Below are 21644 nucleotides of genomic sequence, written 5' to 3'. Positions count from 1 at the left end.
TCTTCAGGGTATGACCCTGTGTGTGCTTGTATTACAATATAAACTTGTAAGCTCCAAATGTCCCCACAAGTACAGTAGAATTTGAGAACTATAGACATTGTGAGGAGTGGACCATTTTCCTGTCTTCATAACAGAAATGGTTGTTTTATGGTTAAAAAAAAAACTTGGACTATAGTTATAGGCTTACGATTAGGAAAAGATTCAGGTTGGTGTTTGATTTGTTATGCCTGATTTATAATTGCGTGCGAGTGTTGCGTGCGAGTGTTGCACACCAAAAATTGTATGAAATTGTAAATTTGACCGGGTGTGCGTGTGCGTGTGCGTGTGTGCGTGCGTGCGTGCGCGCGCGCGCGTGTGTGTGTGTGCGTGTGTCACAGACGTGGTGACCTTGCCCATGCCCCCTCCCTCCAGTGGGAGTGACAGATGCTCAGTAATCTGAGTGAAAGGCGATCCTCCACTTAATGGGATTGTTTCTGTTACACCTTAAAGAAGAGAGAGCCCTGCCAGCCCACCCCACCAGAGCGGAGCAGCCGTCCTCCACAACTGCTGTCCTGGGACCCCCAGGTGGACACTGGGGACCGGGTGGGAGGGAGGGGGATGGGGGTAGAGTGGGCTTCACACCTCATAACCATAAAGTAGCCTAGAGCCACGTGTGTGTGTGAGTGTGTGAGTGTGTGTGTGTGTGTGTGTGTGTGTGTGTGTGTGTGTGTGTGTGTGTGTGTGTGTGTGTGTGTGTGTGTGTGTGTGTGTGGGGGGGGGGGGGGGTAGAACTGTATTGTCTTAATTGTATTGTCTACAAACAGAAGGCTGACATATTGACACAGAATGTATCCATGCTGTTATTGTGTGTGTGTGTGTGTGTGTGTGTGTGTGTGTGGTGTGTGTGTGTGCATGTGTGCGTGTGTGCGCGTGCGCGCACGTGTGCCATTTTAGTAGCCTAACATACTTATAGCATTTGTAATCATTTCTACACTTGTAATCCTATTAGAAATGCATGACATGATTATGCGGCAAGTCTGAATGAATTGGCGGTTGTCGCCAAAGATTATCTATACCTGTAAATCCCCATATATGAGTAGTCTGACGTCATCAACATGAATTCATAGCACTGATGACCTGGACTCCACACTCGAGGCAGGCAGGCAGGCAGGCAGGCAGGCTGGCAGGCAGGCAGGCAGGCAGGCAGGCTGGCAGGCAGGCAGGCACAATGGGTGCTACAGGTGGGGCATGCATTCCCAACTTGCATCGATCGATGAATGGGTCGATAACATGTGGGCATAACTTTGTCCCTGGACATTGGTGACAATGACACTGACAACTGTTTGACACTGGATACCAGTGATGTACTGGTCTGGTAGAGTCTATGATACCATGAGTGATGTACTGGTCTGGTCACTGATACCAGTGATGTACTGGTCTGTTACCAGTGATGTGCTGGTCTGGTAGAGTCTATGATACCATGAGTGATGTACTGGTCTGGTCACTGATACCAGTGATGTACTGGTCTGTTACCAGTGATGTACTGGTCTGGTAGAGTCTATGATACCAGTGATTTACTGGTCTGGTAGAGTCTATGATACCATGAGTGATGTACTGGTCTGGTAGAGTCTATGATACCAGTGATTTACTGGTCTGGTAGAGTCTATGATACAATTTACAATTTACAATTTAGGCATTTAGCAGACGCTCTTAATCCAGAGCGACTTACAATAGGCAAGAACAAAAAGCATGGGAATACATCACATATGTAACAAAATGCATTTATCGCGAAACATGCGTAAGCTAAGACCGTGACTAGAACATATCTATATAATGACACTATACATATAAACTATAACTAGAACATATCTATATAATGACACTATACATATAAACTACACATATGTGCTATACTATGCTGTACATATATACTATGAAGTGCTATGACTACATACAATGCACTTATTGTGCTGTCTACATGACATGCTATAAGTCTGTTTCAAATGCTATATAAGTCTAAGAAGTGCTGTCTAAGGGGGTAGGGTAAGTGCTATGGGCCATGATGGAGTCTGAAAAGGTGGGTTTTCAGACTACGGCGGAAGATCGGGAGTGATGCTGCAGTTCTGATTGCAACGGGAAGTGCATTCCACAGTTTTGGGGCCAGAAGGGAGAAGAGTTTGGGACGTGTGGAGCGTTGTCCCGGCGTTTTTAGTGAGGGTACTTCCAGCTTCCCTGCGTTGGCTGATCTGAGTGCGCGGGAGGGTTTGTAGGGTTCAATCATGCTGGCAAGATATGGGGGAGCCATACCTTTGGTTGCTTTAAATGCCAACATCAGAGTTTTGTATTCTGTGCGGGCAGCGACCGGGAGCCAGTGCAGGGAGCGGAGCAGGGGGGAGACATGTGAGAATTTTGGCTGGTTGAAGACCAAGCGAGCTGCGGCATTTTGGATCAGTTGGAGAGGCTTCAGTGCACATGCCGGTAGGCCAGTAAGGAGAGAGTTACAATAGTCAAGTTTTGACAGGACTGTTGTCTGGATTAGGAGCTGGGATGATTCCTGGGTGAGGAACGGTCTAATTCGTCGTATGTTATAGAGTGTGAACCTACAGGATCGAGTGACAGCTGTGATGTGAGTTTTGAACGAGAGCTGACTGTCCAGGACAACACCAAGGTTCCTGGCTGTTGGGACAGACGTTACCAGGGCGTTGTCTACGGAAATAGTTAGCTCCCGCATCGGGCAGGACTTAGCTGGGAAGAAGAGAAGCTCAGTCTTGTCTGGGTTCAGCTTGAGGTGGTTGGAGGACATCCACTGTGAGATGTCAGCCAGGCAAGCAGTGATGCGCTCTTCCACCTGGGTGGCAGAGGGGGGGAAGGATAGAAACAGTTGTGTGTCATCGGCATAACAGTGATAGGATATATTGTGGGCAGAGATGATAGTGCCAAGGGATTTAGTGTACAGTGAGAAAAGGAGGGGACCAAGTACAGATCCCTGTGGGACCCCAGTTTGGAGGGTTCGGGGGGATGATAACAGACCTTTCCAGGAGACCATGAGTGATGTACTGGTCTGGTAGAGTCTATGATACCAGTGATGTACTGGTCTGGTAGAGTACCATGAGTGATGTACTGGTCTGGTATCTATGATACCAGTGATGTACTGGTCTGTTACCAGTGATGTACTGGTCTGGTAGAGAGAGACCAGGATGCCAGTGATGTACTGGTGCAGTTTAGAGCATGCTGGACTCTTGCTGGAGTATCGTCTACTCTTTGGTTGCAACAATCAATCGAACTGTCCACAGCCCACAGATGAGTAGACAGAAATGGTGCCATGGTATAATGAGCATTAGTGAGGATCACATTTCAAGAAGATGTTGAAATGGGTGAAGTGCTCCTTTAAGCCCTATTTTATACTTATGCTATACTAAATACTGCACATATATAAATGCACCATGTCTCTACGTGTACGTACGTGTGTACGTCTGTATTAATCCATGTAACTCGAGAACCGTTTGCCCCACCGACTTCAATTTGACACACGCGTACCACACCGTCACAGGGAGTGCAGTGCCCGGTGTCAAGTCTGTCGGATCACCGGTTGTCCAGAACCAGCACAAAACCCTCTGCCCAGGCTCCGGACAGGGCCCAAATCCAGATCATCCCTAGATCTCCATATATGGAGCTGGCCTGTGACATGTTCTGACATCACAATTATGCACAACCTCGCCCTTTATTATCCAAATCGGCACTGTTCTACTACGTCTCTGGGTCTACGTGTGTACATCTGTGATCCGCGTAACTCAAGAACCGTTCGTACTAAATACTGCACATAGCCAATGTACATTGATCACACCTGATCCCCCCTATATCTCCATATATGGATCTGGCCTGTTCTGACATCACAATAATGTTCTGACATCTGCATAGACTCCATATTTGGGCATGCCTGACAAAGAACTATATGGGCATAAAAGGGACACAGACATAATAACATAAATAGGGTGTGGCATGCATTTCCAACTTGCATCGTTCCAAGTAGGCCAGTGCCCAATGGGCACCGCTCTAGTCACAATAAATGTAGGGAATCTCTACGTATGTATGTACGTCTGTAATCCACGTATCTCAAGAACCGTTCGATGAGTGACTTCAAATGATCCACAGTAGATGACCCGAGGCAGTGCAGTGCCCAGGGTCAGGTCAGTCGGATAAGTGCTTGTCCAGGACTTTCAGTGAAAGCTCTGGCATGGCCAATTGATTATGGCAACCCCAGCTGATTCATATCAGGCATCTCCAAATGGGCACGAGAGATCTCCATACAGTATATGGGCACAAAAGGGAAACAGAGATGGACGGTTTTTTTGGGGGACGTTTTTTTGGGGGAAAAAGCATATACCATCTGCTAAACATTTCGTCAATTAAGGGCATTTGAGGTGCTGTGGTACCAAGAGGTGCATGCAGGCATAGTAGAAGAAACCTTGTACTAGGGCTCCTGTTAAGGTCTTCAAGGTGTTTCAAGGTGTGTCGACCAGTGAGGAGATCCTGTATAGGAATCTTGTTCTTTGGTTGACTTTTTTGATTACGTTGGTGGCCATTTTATCACGGGAAAGATTTGCCTCCAGGATGGAACCTAGGAAGGTAATTTCATCTTGTCGTGTGATAATATTGTCACCCACTCTAACCAAGAAGCCATCTACCTTGCTGAGATTACGGCTTGATCCAAAAAGAATGGATTCCGTTTTTCCCAGGTGTAAAGATAGTCTGCCAGGTGCAGATTCTACCTAGTTCAGAGCTGAGGGCCTTTTCAACCTGCAACCTGTGTCATCTGTGAGCTGATGTCATGTCGTTTACATTAGGAACAGTAAAGGTCCTAGTATGCTTCCTTGTGGAACGCCACAGCTCACTGGGAGGGGGGGAGTGTTCTGTTCACCTCCACCATCTGTTCTCTCCCCTCCAGGTAGGATTGCATCCAGCTCACTGATGTGCTATCAATACCAATTGCTTTTAGCTTGTTAAACTGTATGGAGTAGTTCACGGTGTCAAAAGCCTTTTGGAGGTCCAGCATGACCATGCCGCAGTATTTGCCAGCGTCCACCTCAATAGAGGAGGCATGTGTCAGTGGAGTGGGATGTTCTGAAGCCGGATTGAATTTCGTACATTCATTTATTTGTGGCAAGATACTTTACAGCACTGAACGGGTACTATGACAAGAATGGGGTGAATAAGAGGGTGAGAGAGAGAGAGGACAACATCCTCACCTCTCTCTCTCTTCTGGTGGTAGGTAATGTAATGTGATAGAGAGGCCCAGCCTCCCACCCTACACCTATGGCACAGTAAAACTGTTCATGTTATAAGACACAACGTGTCAAAATGATATGTTTAACTGTCTCCTGCCTATTATCCACAACAATAGCCCGGCCCGGATGGATTTCCTCAACGTGTGAAACGACAGGGTCCTACGCCTTATTTAGCGTAGTGCCCACTACGCATACCAGACCCCTTCAAAGGGAACCCTTCTATGTGTTACCTGTGTAGAATGCACAGAGACATGGGATCGGGTTTCACAGCCATCCGCCATTCAGGCCTATGATTGCTTTGTTTGCCGGAGAGATCCATGTCCCTGAGCCGTGATCCGTGTCCATAAGGGACAGGGGAGGGGGACAGGGGTGGGACGGGCCCGGGGCTTTGGAAGAGACACGCTGCTTTTGTCAACACATGAGTGGGGTCAGCTCAAACAACTGCTCCAACACGGATACACAGATGAACAGCACAGATAGCGGAAAACCACATGAATAGTCTGCACATGGAGGGAGTGTGACGGTGGTACATTGGATGAGTCAATCAATCCCATCCCACATGAGGGTGGAAGGGGGGGGGGATACGTTATTAAATGTGGTGCAGTATGAATTTAAAAACTGTTTTTTTCAGACATTTTCACTGATGAAAACTATATAAAATGTAAGCTATGATGACAAAAGCTATAACTAAATTGACAATTAAACGTATTGACAATTTCATCAACACTGTATGTTAGGGAGGGACACTAAAGGTGGTTGCACACCGACCGCGTTTTTCGGAAAACCGAAAAATCCGAATTCGCATCCAATTCGCGCCCGGTGTGTGGAGACCTTTAGTGGAATTTTAATCAAAATATAAAAAAAAATCTGTCAAAATGAACACTGGGTGGAAAGTAACTAAGTACATTTACTCAAACTGTACTTTTCTGTCATTATTTTGTCCCATGTTAGACCCAGAAATGGTGAATCATAAAACTTTTATGATTCAAATTTCATCTATAGGCTTAGCAGATGAGATTAAGCCTGGTTGCTAAAAGTTGCACGTTGAGCAATTTGAGTAATTAGCATAATATGTGACCATACCATTAGCATCCTATATAAGGCAAAATATTCAGAATGTCATTATTCTTTGTGACATATGAAACTTAATGATTCTAAATCCATTCCAAGCATTAGTTTTGCACAAAAAACACTCCTTGGGCTAAAAACGGACATAGCCGTCATCACAAATGTGATGAGGTCAGATGTGGTCCCATTTGGCAATTCTGGGCCTAATGCATATTATATAAAACTTAGTGTCTTTGAAGCACCCTTACACCAGAGCCATCTAATAGAAGAGTTACGATATTGAGGGGGCGGAAACCGAGTGCTCGAGCACTGTTCATGCAGCCTGAACTGAGACAAGCTGGAGTTGGAAATACATTGTTTTCAACGAGGGCGGCGCAAATAAGAGCTATTTTAAGCATGTGCGCAACATGCCAACTATTGTACAGTAACAACTAAAGTCTCTTTAATGTTTATGTTGTACTATTACTACAAAACAATCTCAAATAAATTGAATTTAAGTTGCCTGGGTCCAATGCATTTCTGCCTACTTCCGGTCCAGGACTTGTCCCAGTTGGTTACCCCCATTCTCAATAGAAGTCTGTGTAGGAGAGCCGCCATTGGACTGGCCCCATGAAGTGAACGCAGTTTGCGTAACTCTGTCTATACCTAAGTCTCTGCCTTACACAACATATTCACCGAGCCCTGCAAATGATAAGAAAAGAGGGGCGATTGCTCTGCTATAGTCTCGTTTGTTATTGGGCCAACCAGTCTGGGCGGGTCCAGCTTTTGAGGTTCAGCCAAAAACAGTAAAACCTAGGCTCTGTGGTCGACAGTAAATGTATGGTTTTGAGAATTGTTTGTAACCATTACCCAAATTACCTTTGTGGCTATTTTATAGTAACTTGTGGATGGACATGGGGATGCAGATAATCATAATGCAAGAGCCATTGTGCTATACATATCGATGGCTTAATTTAATGAATGACAGTTTCTCAATTTGCAGAAAACCAGAGAAACACTTTCAACCTAGCAACCCTATGTTTTGGGCATCTGTCATATGTGAAAAATGTTCAAATAAATTTAAATACATTTTCACAATTATCAAAAATAGCTGATAACAAGAATCAAATTTTACTTATTTGCTTAAACATTTGAAACCACATTTGCATTTTATCCCTCGTCTTGTAGCACCAATACACAAGATGACAGACTCAGACCGTCCAAATTGGAGTAAGTGAGTGTGTGGAGACCCTAGGGGTCATTGGGGAGGGGCCCGGGGCCCCCCGAGGGGCCACAGATCAGGGGTCCTGCTCCTAATCCAGCCTTTTCAATTAGGCCCCTGGTCCAACGATAACAATTTATGAACCTGACCTTCCAACTCTGCAGCTCCTGCACTCGGCCCTCGGGGGCCAACCACTCCCCCCCCCCCCCCCCCCACCACATCAAGGCGTGCTCCCCTCTTCTTTCTTTCCAGAACCTTTGACCCAAAACAACAACCCATCCTGTTTGTGGTCCAAATAAACCTATAGTGTCATGTGCACTAAAGCCCTGTTTCTCAATGTGGGGTTGGATGGGGTCCCATGCAGCTAAGTGATTGATAGTAAGGAACCAAATGGACCCTTATGGGCCAGTAACTCCGAGATCTGGTTCTACTTGGACATTCTCAGAGTTCAATTAACACCGGGGTTGTGTAAAAAAAAATTGGGGGTCTTTCACTGGCAACCTTACACGACATGTACTCGCATGTTCAAATGCAGATGCACACACACACACACACACACACACACACACACACACACACACACACACACACACACACACACACACACACACACACACACACACACACACACACACACATAGACACATAGACACACACACATAGACACACATAGACACACACACACACACACACACACACACACACACACACACACACACACACACACACACACACACACACACACACACTGGATCCAGCATTCACATTGAGGGTCAGTAGCAATTCTTTAGCTCAGGCTCAAAGGTGAACAATAAAAAAATCCAATACGCCAAATGCTTAGGGTCAGCCGCATATCAATATATAATACAGAGAGAGGGGACAGGTGACAAGCCATAAGCGGACGGAAAGCGATTGAATTCCCTCGCTTTCTCCTCATCCCTGCCGTCCCCGGGTGCATCAATCCACGGCGGTTGATAATTAAATTAAGAAGGCGACGTGATTAACAAGTTCTTCAAAAAGGCAGAGATCGCCCCGCAATCCGAGGCGCGGGGTTGCTCTCGATCGGGTGGAGGCGGATCTTTGGGAGAGAAAACTATTTGTGACATGTTCATGGTTCAGCCAGCTGTCTTCATTTAATTAAAAATCTTTCACCGCCGCAAGAGTTATGGAAGGACTTTGTGAGGGTTTTCTGGCAGTGGTCTGAATGAGAAGCTGCATAACAAACTGTGTGTGTGTGTGTGTGTGTGTGTGTGTGTGTGTGTGTGTGTGTGTGTGTGTGTGTGTGTGTGTGTGTGTGTGTGTGTGTGTGTGTGTGTGTGTGTGTGTGTGTGTGTGTGTGTGTGTGTGTGTGTGTGTGTGTGTGTTGATGAGTGTGAGATGTCACACTGGGGGCTGAATGAAGCCTGATCTATAGTTTGTCGCGTCGCAGAAATAGTTGATCTACAAGCTCACAATGTGTTGCATGGAGTATAATGGAAGCATGAGGTGGCCTGTTTAGAGCAGGACAGTTTCACTGAACTGATGATTATGTACAGTATGTTATTGATTATGTACAGTATGTTATTGTGACGCACACTGCTGTTATTACATGGCTAGAAGTCATCATATTTGATTCTACATTCAACAGAAAGCAGTCATCTAGGACGACATATAGCAGGTATATCCTTTCAGTAACTTATTAGTAACAGTGACAGTCTGTAATAACTTAAAACAAAGATTTTAACTAGCAGTCGTAGATGTTGTATTTATTTTATTTAGCTTAGTATATGTGTTATTATTCAATGTTTAACATGACCTATTTATTTCCAAAATTAATAGACGGCGCTTACACAGACACACGTGCGCATGCATGCCCACAAGCTCGCTCGCTTGCTCACACACACACACACACACACACACACACACACACACACACACACACACACACACACACACACACACACACACACACACACACACACACACACTCTGTAATACTATTGCAGGTTGTTCTCAAATTATGGTAACAAGCTCAAGCAAGGTTATTAGCTCCAGAACAGAAGCCACACTAGAGATAAAAATACAAGGTAATTCGTCAACTAAATTATTGTCCAGTTAGATATTGTCTCATAGTTCTTATGTCACGTCTGCATACGCCAGTTAATATAAAAAACAGACAATACACTTCATCTAGACAGTAATCCTGGACACCTGTGTTTAATGACTATGTATGCGAGAGGCATAATGCAAATCATTTTAAATGCCAATGAATGAGACAACTGACTGACCCCTGCTATAAGTCTGCTAGTATCCACAACCCTGCCATACGATCAGCCTCTTCCACCGGCCAGAAGTTAATAGACTAAGATATATTCTTCAAAAATAACTCTATTGTACAATGGACATAGAAGGCCTTTTTATCATTCATTAGCTACTGAGGGTCACTGTCTTTTACGGAGGGCCATTACCAGGCGTTGCATTATGCAACGTGCAATTTTTACTGTCTGTCAACGGAACTGTTACAGTCTGTAATCTTTAGTCAAGTTCACTCTGTCCAGACCTCCATCACAGCTGTGGTGCTTCTTAATAGACTGAGGTCCCCTCAGTGCCACTATAACTCTTCAGGTCATTGTTCCCATTGTCGTTCCATCGAGATGAACAAATTAAAACTCTCAAGCCGGGGTTGCCAAACTGAAAATGTTCATTTCGTTGCTATGCGATCTTCAGAAATGTTACTGTTCCTCTCAAGCCTGATTTATATGTTTGTGCTTGTTGTAGAGTCAAACACAGATCATATTCAGTCATAATTCAAAGCATGAGGATATTGAGTTAGGTTTTCTATAAAGAAAACAATGCAACATAAGATTTCACAGCCGAATTAAGTCAACAAGGAACGGTAGAGACCAGAAAAAGGGTGCTGTGTCTACAGAAATAATGTTTTGAGCTGCTTTCTGCCATGCATTTGTTAAAGACCAGCTGCATGGACTCTACTCCTCTTCCCAGCACTGAGCATCGCTCTCTCTCTGGGTCCAGCTTTATTTAACCGGAGCGCCCATGGTGTTTCAAGTGTTGTGTATATTATAACATCCCAGTCATTTACCACCTAGCCTCGGAAACCCAGACGTTTTTATTTCCAGGGAGAAAAAAAAAGTCTGTGGCCCGAGTCCACTTCAATTCGGCATACAGTAGTGCAAACGTCGCTCACTCTCTGCTGATTTCTGATCATCTGCACCTTTGTTAAATTGACGCAGACACGCACACACATATGCACACACACTCTCTCTCTCTATCGCTCTAATTAATTAGTCTCATGTCGCGCAGCTGCGTGTAGTTTCGCCCGGTGGATCCTGCCGGGAGCTGCCTATGCCATAGAAAGCATAGGTGAGTTCCAGTCTATTTACCACCTGACTTTGAATCTTTACCATGAACATTAGAAGCGATTAATGCTAATGATGCAGATGACACGACATTCGAGCACAGTGACGGTTCATAGGTTCGAACGGTGCGGGTGTCAATAAACGTTCCGTGCGCTTAGTAAGAGGCACGCTGTAGGATACCCAAAGCTCTGCTACGCTTAAAAAACACTTTCTGTGGACACGCCCCCTAGAGGTTTTTAAGAGGAGGGATGTATTATTATGGGATGTAATGAATTAGAGTGGAACCAACCAGGAGGCAATTAGAGATTAGCCAGTGGAGAGGGCTCCACCCAGCAGAGGTCAACTGGTCAAAAGGTCATGCGTATACCACCTACAGTCAGACAAGCACAGGATATTTATAAGGCAACCAGTATTGCTGTCGGACAGACAGCTTGTAGCCTACTGGATATCTAAAAAGGTAACTTTTTTATGAAATGTTAATTTGTTTAAGTCACAAGCATCAATATTATTATTTATAAAACACACAGACACGCTTAACCAATTTTACTTTCACTTTCAAAATGTTTCAAAAATACGCGTCTCATCGCGACACATTGTGAGCTTGTAGATAAGCTCATTTTGCTATTTTTGCTACCTTTGTGCAACAGTCTTGTACGACAAAGTAGGACATTGATTTATGGTTTTTTAAAAATGAATACAAAAGAAAAGTAGGGAAATGGAGAGATACAAGGTTTCGGCCGGCAACAATACCTACTCATAGCTGGATCACATGGTTTTCACCACAAACATTTGCTCAGGGATTTCATGGTTATTGATGGTGATTTCTTTTTTATTTCTTTCTTTTTTTTCTCTTCCTTAACAAACTTCCCTTTTGTTATTGTTTTAATCAAAATCACTTTAGTTCGCCAAGCACATTTGCAGGTTCTGGGAATTTGTTTTTGCGGTTTGCTTCCAGATGAACATGGAAACACACAAAGGTGCAGACGATCAGAAATCAGCAGAGAGTGAGCAACGTTTGCACTACTGTATGCCGAATTGAAGTGGACTCGGCCCCAGACTTTTTTTTTCTCCCTGGAAATAAAAACGTCTGGGTTTCCGAGGCTAGGTGGTAAATGACTGGGATGTTATAATATACTCAACACTTGAAACACCATGGGCGCTCCGGTTAAATGAAGCTGGACCCTGAGAGAGAGCGCTAAAATGCGATGCTCAGTGCTGGGAAGAGGAGTAGAGTCCATGCAGCTGGTCTTTAACAAATGCATGGCAGAAAGCAGCTCAAAAAATGATTTCTGTAGACACAGCACCCTTTTTCTGGTCTCTACCGTTACTTGACTTGACTTTATTCTGCTGTGAAATCTTATGTTGCATTGTTTTCTTTATAGAAAACCTAACTCAACATCCTCATGCTTTGAATTATGACTGAATATGAAGAACCCAACCCAACACTCCTGTTCAGAATGGTAGAACCCAACCCAACACTCCTGTTCAGAATGGTAGAACCCAACCCAACACTCCTGTTCAGAATGGTAGAACCCAACCCAACACTCCTGTTCAGAATGGTAGAACCCAACCCAACACACCTGTTCATAATGATAGAACCCAACCCAACCCAACACTCCTGTTCAGAATGGTAGAACCCAACCCAACACACCTGTTCATAATGATAGAACCCAACCCAACACTCCTGTTCAGAATGATAGAACCCAACCCAACACTCCTGTTCATAATGATAGAACCCAACCCAACACTCCTGTTCAAAATTAATTGAACCCAACCCAACCCAACACTCCTGTTCAGAATGGTAGAACCCAACCCAACACTCCTGTTCAAAATTAATTGAACCCAACCCAACCCAACACTCCTGTTCAGAATGGTAGAACCCAACCCAACACTCCTGTTCAAAATTAATTGAACCCAACCCAACCCAACACTCCTGTTCAGAATGGTAGAACCCAACCCAACACTCCTGTTCAGAATGGTAGAACCCAACCCAACACTCCTGTTCAGAATGGTAGAACCCAACCCAACACCCCTGTTCAGAATGGTAGAACCCAACCCAACACTCCTGTTCAGAATCGTAGAACCCAACCCAACACTCCTGTTCAGAATGGTAGAACCCAACCCAACACCCCTGTTCAGAATGGTAGAACCCAACCCAACACTCCTGTTCAGAATGGTAGAACGCAACCCAACACTCCTGTTCAGAATGGTAGAACCCAACCCAACACTCCTGTTCAGAATGGTAGAACCCAACCCAACACTCCTGTTCAGAATGGTAGAACCCAACCCAACACTCCTGTTCAGAATGGTAGAACCCAACCCAACACTCCTGTTCAGAATGGTAGAACCCAACCCAACACTCCTGTTCAGAATGGTAGATGGCATGTCTGAGGGACTTCTCATTTGGTTCCCAAACTTTTAGCTCGAGACCCAAAAGAGAAATTTAACGTCTCCCCAGAATGTAATGTCTCCCTAGGACCCAAACTAGCGAAAATAGCCAATCTACAAGCTACAATCGTTGTAAGCTTGTATATGTCTGCTATTTTTACTACTATTTTTAATGGAATTTTATTTGTATCTGTGAAATTATTACATTTGTTTCTGTTGAAACAATACTAATTAAAAACAAAATGTTGGAAACAAAAAAAATAGTGATATTTACCCGTAAAAATGGGTCCATGACCCAAAACTCGTCCCATAATGTTAAGTTCTTTGTGTGTTGTTTTTGAGTGGTGTAAACCACTCCTACAACTGGCTTTGTTAGTTTACGTGTCTGTCTGTCTGTTCGTACCAAAAAATGAGCATGGTTGCTATGGTCACCCAGTTCACACGGGTGTGATTTCATTACGTCAGACATTACGTCAGACCACAGCTGATCAGTCTATATAAGACCTTACACCACTCAGTTCATACGGGTGTGATTTTTTTCTATTAATTGTATAAGTCATGTGAACACATTCATACTGGTCATGAGCTCCTCAGCCTTTAACACTTGATGTAAACATGTTTGATAGACAGGTGCATGTATAATTTAAGCTATAGTGAACTGAACAGCAGGGATCCTCGTACACTGCCAGGTGGAACACCTCAGGGCATTTGTCACGGCTTGACTAAGCATTTGTTTAGCTCAGTTGAAATGCATACAGCATGTCATGTCCGATTTCAGTGTGTGTGTGTGTGTGTGTGTGTGTGTGTGTGTGTGTGTGTGTGTGTGTGTGTGTGTGTGTGTGTGTGTGTGTGTGTGTGTGTGTGTGTGTGTGTGTGTGTGTGTGTGTGTGTGTGTGTGTGTGTGTGAGTGAGATTAGCTTTCGGGTTACCCCCCATTTGTAGCCTGACGCCAGGGACCCCCCTGTCTCCTTCAGTAACTCCGAGACCAAATGTAACCAAATGGACCTTTGGTTACATTTGGGATTTTGCTGTGTATTTAGGGCTGTGCTCAACTAAATAAATTCTTATCGAATTTTGACATTTGATTAGTTAATTTAATCAAAAAAATCTAATAGTTTTGTTGCATACAATCAGAGAGCAGCCTTTTTAGGTTGAACATTGTATACTAATTGTATAAAGTTGGTAGAATTAAATGTTTATCTTAAGTTTACAAAAGATCTGTATAAAATCAAACTTGAAAGGTATTGAAAAGACTATAGACTTTGCAAAAAAGCCATAATATTCCGTTTGAGTAATGTCATTAGCTATTCTAACTTAATGTCATCATCACGCAATGGCATCACAATGTTGTCATCACAAAGGTGTAGTTGTCCTTTAAAAAGAATTGTCCAATATGCAAAACATCTTTTAGTTGTTTTATTTTCCTGCTGTTCACATATTGACCCGCCTTCGAGCAAATTCCCCTGTAAGCTAATTTCCAGCAAGTGATAGACGGTGGTTCTGGTGAGTGAAATGTTAAACTGGACTCTACATCTGAAAGGAAGACCGGAGGGACCACTCCAAGCAGCGGTAGCTGTGAGGCCCAAGGTGTACTGCTTTGGAGGGGACAGTGAGGGTGATCAGATTGAAGTGCACATTTTCAACACAGTGTCTTTGAGCTGGATGAGATTGCCCCCAGTGACGACTGGAGAAGGACATTGTCCCCATGAGGTTCCCTCCATGCGCAGCCGCTACACTGCTGTGCTCATAGAGGACACTGCCTACATCTGGGGCGGGTCTCCTCCATGCAACGTGCTTTATGCATTTGATGTCGACACCCACAGATGGTTCAAGCCCAATATCTCTGGTGCTGTTCCACAGGCAAGGGAGCAACACTCGGCCTGTGTCCTGGGAAAGATAATGTATATCCTCGGAGGTTGTATCCTAAATGTGGGCACTAGTGATATCTACAAGTTGGACACCAGCACAATGGTCTGGTCTTTAGTTAACCCCAGAGGTACTCCACCACCCGATTTATACCGTCACTCTGCCACCATCATTGGGACAAAGATGTTTGTATTTGGCGGCCATGCGGAACACCATAACAATGTCAGAATGTTTGACACAGAGACCAAATGCTGGCTAAGCGTGCCTTCTGCACAGCCTCTTCCAGAAGGACGCTGCGCTCATTCAGCCTTTGTCTACAATGGAGAGATGTACATATTTGGTGGCCGCAACTTTAACCACACCGTCAATGATCTGTGGAAATTCAATCCAGGGACCTTCTCCTGGAAGATGGTTGAGCCCAAGGGGGAAGGCCCATGTGTTTTGATGACTAGGATGTGCTATTGTTGCATGGTGGGAGATCTTATCATTGTCTTTGGAGGATGGGACACATCCAATGCCAATGACCTCATCATCTTAGACTTAAATCCTAGACTGAAGATGTTATCCAAGCGTGCAGTTATTCAGTACGGTCTGGAGCAGTCGGAACTCCCACATGACATCAGGTGGGAACTGGCAGCCATGTCAACAACGACAAAAGAAAAAATTAACCTCTCTGTTAGCCCAATATAATAAATAAATAAATAAATAAATAAATAAATAAATAAATAAATAAATAAATAAATAAATAAATAAATAAATAAATAAATAAATAAAACCTCACAACAGGGTCCAACCTTTAGAAGAACAGATGATGTGAAAGATTATGGCTTTCAGAAGAGGAGTTTGCCCGCCCACCCCACACACACACTTTAGTATCATTGGCACAAGCACACACTGTTTACCTGTCGCCAGAAGCATTTACATGTCGGGAGCGACGCGGTATAAAGTCACAAATTACATCCAAATTTTGTATGGCAGAAGATCCACCAAGGACAGCTCTCCTGGATTCCGACTTATGGAGGTTTGAAAATCCTGCTTGTAACCGAGGAAAACTTTTTACATCCCATAGCCGGTGGTGACTGGGCGTTGCCATAGCAACCGGACCAATGTTAAAAGCTGCGGTGGAGCTCAACCATTATATACACAGAGTTTACGTTGGGGTCCGTATATATACAGTACAGACCCGGCGCAAAAATAATTAAAATACTTTCCAGATTGCAATGATTTACTGTAGGTATACCTGGTACCTAACTAGCTTTATAAAGCCACTTGTGTTTTGTCATATCATTACTGTCAGGCAGAAACCTTGTATCTCCATAGAACTTCACTGTTTTTTTGTTTTTTTTCATTAATTTATGCTACTTCGTCAATGTCTACAAAAATGAAAAACGGGACGGTGTTGTTGTTTTGCATTTTTTAACATGAAAGAGGTTTAGTGTCTGTGGGATTTATAATTATTGAACTATAATATAATGTATTAATAGAGCCACACGCTCTATAATAAGAGCTTGTGGTTAAATAATAACTTAATTGAATCAATTGGAACACTATGGGTTATTTTTTTTCCATTTCCTGAAAGGTTTAGGACATACAAGTTTTTCTGCCCGGCAACAGTGATGATATAGTGGCTGGTTGGCAGCGGTATGAGACCAGGGAGAGGAGATGCTGTGAAGGTCATGGACAGCATTCATTCACACTCTCAACACTGCCACTTGGGTTTGCTTCGCTGAGCAAGCAGGAAACCCAATGCTGCCGTCCTTCTCTTAATCCAACCTTAAAGATCTATGTTGTCCAATCGGTATGCTTGTAGAGTATATTAATACAATTACAACTGCAGAAGCTCAAAACAAGTCACTTCGCACCATGTTTCTTTCAACCTTGTCGATCTGCTACTTTTGATACTGTTGTTTGTGATGCTGTAGTATGATCATAGAGTATTGATTTAAGAAAAAATCACACCTGTGTGAACTGAGTGGTGCAAGGTCTTATATAGCCTGATCAGCTGTGGTCTGACGTAATGTCAGTGACCATAGTAACCATGGTCATTTATTTGGGTCCCACATACAGGTACATACACGGGTACAGACAAAGCTGGTTGTTGGAGTTGTTTGCACCACTCAAAAACACAAAAAGTAAAAATATGGAGCAGTAACAATATCTATATACAATAATGAGAAGAACACCCTTTCTGCGCGGTTCGGTTGGCCAAGTCATAGACCGTGACGTATGCAGAGTATGCGGAAGGTCAATTTACGCCTGTGGTTTGTGCCCGTGATGTGTCACTGACTGCGTTTTCAATCCAACTTTGTGGCTGTCCGCAGTTCCCCTTTCCGTGATGCGATGGACCGATTCAGTGATGCAAATCGCCTGCATCCTTAGACTCACTAAATTTAGAAAGGATGCAGTCATGTCACCCTCCGGGGGTCCAGGGATGCAATACTGTACTCAGTACCGTAGTTGAAGTAGGACTCATAAAACGTCCCTGCAGGGACCCATCTAAAAGATCACCCCTGGGTCCCGGGACCCATTAGATTGAAAACCTATTTACCGCACTGCCGATTACAGAGCACCCACACAACCTGCCAGCACGGAAAAAATCACGGTCACTAAAAAAATAAAAATAAATCGATGTCTGCCTTTTGTTAAAAAATGTACGGTTTGTTATTGTTTGTGTGTGTGGGTGTGTCGCACTCAGATCGCAGTGCCACATAGACGCGTGGCGTTAGATGTGGGGCGCGCGAGCTGCTATACAGAACCCAAATCTGATATCACTGCCACTAGAATCAGCTATACCACTCCATGACAGTTATTAATCTGATATCACTGAAGCAGCTATCCCACTCCATCAATTAATGTTCTTAGACCATCAGAATGTAACTCAAGAGTCACATACCAGACAGAATAGGCAGGCTGATTTGTTTATTTTTGGAACACAGTTATTATATGATGCGAGGATCATATAGGTTTTTCCAATAGGGATAAAAAAAAGTCCATGACCCAGGGGATAACAGAGTGACGTCAGGACTTTGATGCCCTATTTGTCAGCTTATTAGGGAGGGGTTGAGGAAGGGGGCAGGACAAAGACACTGTCTGGCCCGCCCACTGACCCGCCCATTAACCCCTGCTTAGCCTTTTGATTAGTGGCCAGTGCATCTGGTCACAAAGGCCTAATCAGTGGTTCACCTTAGGGACTGTCCCCCTCTAGTCTGCCTGAAGAACTGACCCTCTAATCTAGTTACTGGTCTGTCTGTCTGTCTGTCTGTCTGTCTGTCTGTCTGTCTGTCTGTCTGTCTGTCTGTCTGTCTGTCTGTCTGTCTGTCTGTCTGTCTGTCTGTCTGTCTGTCTGTCTGTCTGTCTGTCTGTCTGTCTGTCTGTCTAAAGTAGACTATACTGTCTGTATAACCACTTATAACCAAATAATCTAGTTCTAGAATATATTATTTAATTTAATACTTTGTTTCTCTATACATCTCAATGAATCGACATGATTGTGATATAGATTTGAAGTCATATGACATCTATAATTTATACCTGTTAATAGCTCATACAACACGCTAATCCCAGACATGCTCTGTAAATCAGCTGCTTCTGACCTGACAGTATTCTCTTTGGCACATTCATCAGGTTTCCGGTCTTGACAGCCCAGTAAGAAACCTCTTCTGTGATCTTTAGATTCCTCAATAAAATGATATTATATAAACATGAAAAATGAGCGACCATAAAACAAAGTGATATGTCTTGTTTAATTTGTTGAACGGCTTATTTATCAAAGCTCACAATAGTTAAAAGATAGTATTTATTCATAAGATTGTCCATACCTTTTGTATCGGCTATTTTCACTACTTTTGTGCGACACTCCTGTATAATAAAGTAGTAGATGGAACTGTTCTTTTTCTTTTTTTTTCAGCAGTTAACTTTAGCTAATTTTGCCAAGCTACTCCTACTATTTGTTGTCTATGTGCATTTGGATCTACATTGATTTCCAAGTCTTATCCAAGCAGAGATGAACACTGCAGTGCTGACACAGGCCTTGTATGACCTGGGGGTCTATTAAAGAACTACAGCAGGTGTGTGTGTGTGCGTGCATGTGCATGTGCGTGCGCGCTCGCGCACACACAGGTACTGTCGGTGCATACAAGCGGCAGCAATCATTCAGACGTCCGTAGCATGGATGGAATCCGGCTGAAACCCAATCGTCGTGGCCCATGCCAGCATGCCATCCTTCTGGCCACCTCGGCTCGTGATCAAACTCCCTGTGGTTGACGTGATGGACAGAAAGCCGCTTAGAGGCAGTCAAGGGGAGAAAGCCTTCCCCCGCGTCTCCACCTGAAATGTGTTGAGACTCGCGCGGCGTCAGGAAACAAAAGCGCCCACACTGCACAACTGTCACGCTGTCCTCATCACACTGGCAGGGCTAGAATTATGGTGACGGACTGCGTCTTTGAACTTTTGAGACAAAGCCTGTCCATCGTCGCCAAAGCGCTCCGGTTAGATCCGGGTGCGGTGAGGCGTCACTGGCAAACACTCACACAGTGGAACAGTGAATCACTTGTCTAAGTTGTCTTCCACTTGAATTCCGGTGCTATATCATATATCATATCGCTTGTTACCAGTGTTGTACAGTTACAGTATATCCTGTTTGTCCAGGTCAAAGGACTCAACGCCCAATTTATACAATTCCAACACGTCACATTGTGGCTTGTAGATCTGCTATTTCCGGCGTGGGACAACAGACAGACAGACACATTGATCCAGGTTGTTGAGTTCTTCTCCTATTGAATCGATCGGTGTGATTGACTGCATTAATGAACCAGAGTCAGGTTGGCCTCTACATGGAGCGTACCTAAACATGTGATAATCCCACCAAGAGGCCTTTAACCTGCGCTGGAATGTTCCTGAAGCAGCTCTTATGTGTCAACTATGTAAACACATCAGTCTGTCACACTTACCTGCAGCCCACTGGGAAACTGATCTGTGCTTCTCAAAATGTTCAAGGACCCCCATAGCATGTTTATTAAAAAATCACACTTGTGTGAACTGAGTGTTGCAAATCCCCCCCCCCCCTCTCTGTCTCTCTGTCTGTCTCTCTCTCTCTCTCTCTCTCTCTCATTAGCAGGCAACATGCAGCACTATCTCTCTCTCTCCGTTTCTGGCACAACAGCGCCACTTTTGGTACTCATTGGTACTGGTCACATAGTCACACACAAACACGGACACGGACATTGCTGTTCGTTGGAGTGGTTGCACCACTCAAAAATTACATATATTTAAAAAATATCCTTAAATTTGTCACATCTCTTTCAAGATTTTTTTTAAAATTGCTCAGGGTCAAAGCATCCACACTGCCACAAGCTCACGACGTGTCGCATGGCGGTGCTACATGAACTCCTTTGGCTGCATGGGGACCCGCTGGAATCTGAAAAAGAAGGGCTGTGGTTTCTATTGGCTTGGAGTTGGAATCCCCATGGGTGATGTCATTGGTAGGCAGGTTTCTTAACTGTCCATGCACAGTCCTGCTGTGCTGTGAGACACACATTGTGTTTGTGTAGAAATACTAGTATTTTCAAAAGCATGTACTTTTGATCACACTTTAAATGTATGGTTCTCTGTTGTCGGTTGCGGAAGAGAAAGCAATGCGTACTGCATTATTTAGGAGTTCGTCAAAAAGCTAAACATGTTCTGGAGGAAGCTCTGTGTCAGCTTTGTAAACACAGCGGTCTGTCACACTTACAAGCTCTCAGTCAGCAGTATGTGGAAAGTAACGCAATGTGGAAAATACTCCACTAGAATTATTTGAACTTGAACTGAACTGAGCCTGTAGATCAGATATTTGAAAAAAAAGGTTGAGAAGTATTTTGATGCCAATAATACCTAAACTCATGTACAATATTTAATACAGGACTTGTATTGTAAAAAAGTATTCATACATTGTCAAGTAAAAAAAAAAGTACTTACTTCTTAATTCTGCCACTGTCAGTCATTTTAAGTAGACAGCCTTTAAGTCATACATGTCATATTCAAGTACATTTGTCCGCTGGTATGCTAATCCCAGGTGCGTTTAGGAGAACTCACTTGACAAGACCTGTCAGTGTGTCTCGAGAAGAGTTTCAAGGACATTCGTAAGATATTTGCCATGCAGACCGCATAATGCTCAGTGCTTTTCTCTGACAACAGCTGATCTACACGCTCATTAAGATTGTAGATGTACATGGTGTGCAACACTAGTATGCACAACTATAGAGCGTTGCAGTCCCGCCCCCTACCATGGACCAGGAAATGATTCTCCGTTCATTTTCCTCATAGACATTTCAGAAAGTATTTATTTAAAGACGTTTACGCCGCGGACAAAGCCAACTCGAGTCGTGACAAATCATGACAACAAACACAATTTTTTGGGCCGAACAAATAATTAGAAAGAAGAAAAAACGGCAGGTTACAACACTTTTTTTGTTGTTTTTCTTCTTTGTAATTATTTGTTTGGTCCAAACATATTGTTTGTGT

General features: G+C 43.8%; 1 protein-coding gene across 1 annotated transcript in view; it reads left to right on the top strand.

Moving 5' to 3' along the window:
- The first annotated feature begins 471 nt into the window (after positions 1–471).
- Positions 472–21644, top strand: part of LOC306920770 (uncharacterized protein) — a 79665-nt gene continuing 58492 nt past the window's right edge. The window contains exon 1 of the mRNA XM_079497646.1: positions 472–564. The gene's annotated coding sequence lies outside the window, so the exon portion shown is untranslated. The remainder of the gene's footprint in view (positions 565–21644) is intronic.

The sequence above is a fragment of the Electrona antarctica genome (genome assembly GCF_951216825.1).
Source record: "Electrona antarctica genome assembly, chromosome: 3".
In the NCBI taxonomy this organism is placed as follows: Eukaryota; Metazoa; Chordata; class Actinopteri; order Myctophiformes; family Myctophidae; genus Electrona; species Electrona antarctica.
This window is presented reverse-complemented; position numbering and strand designations above follow the sequence as displayed.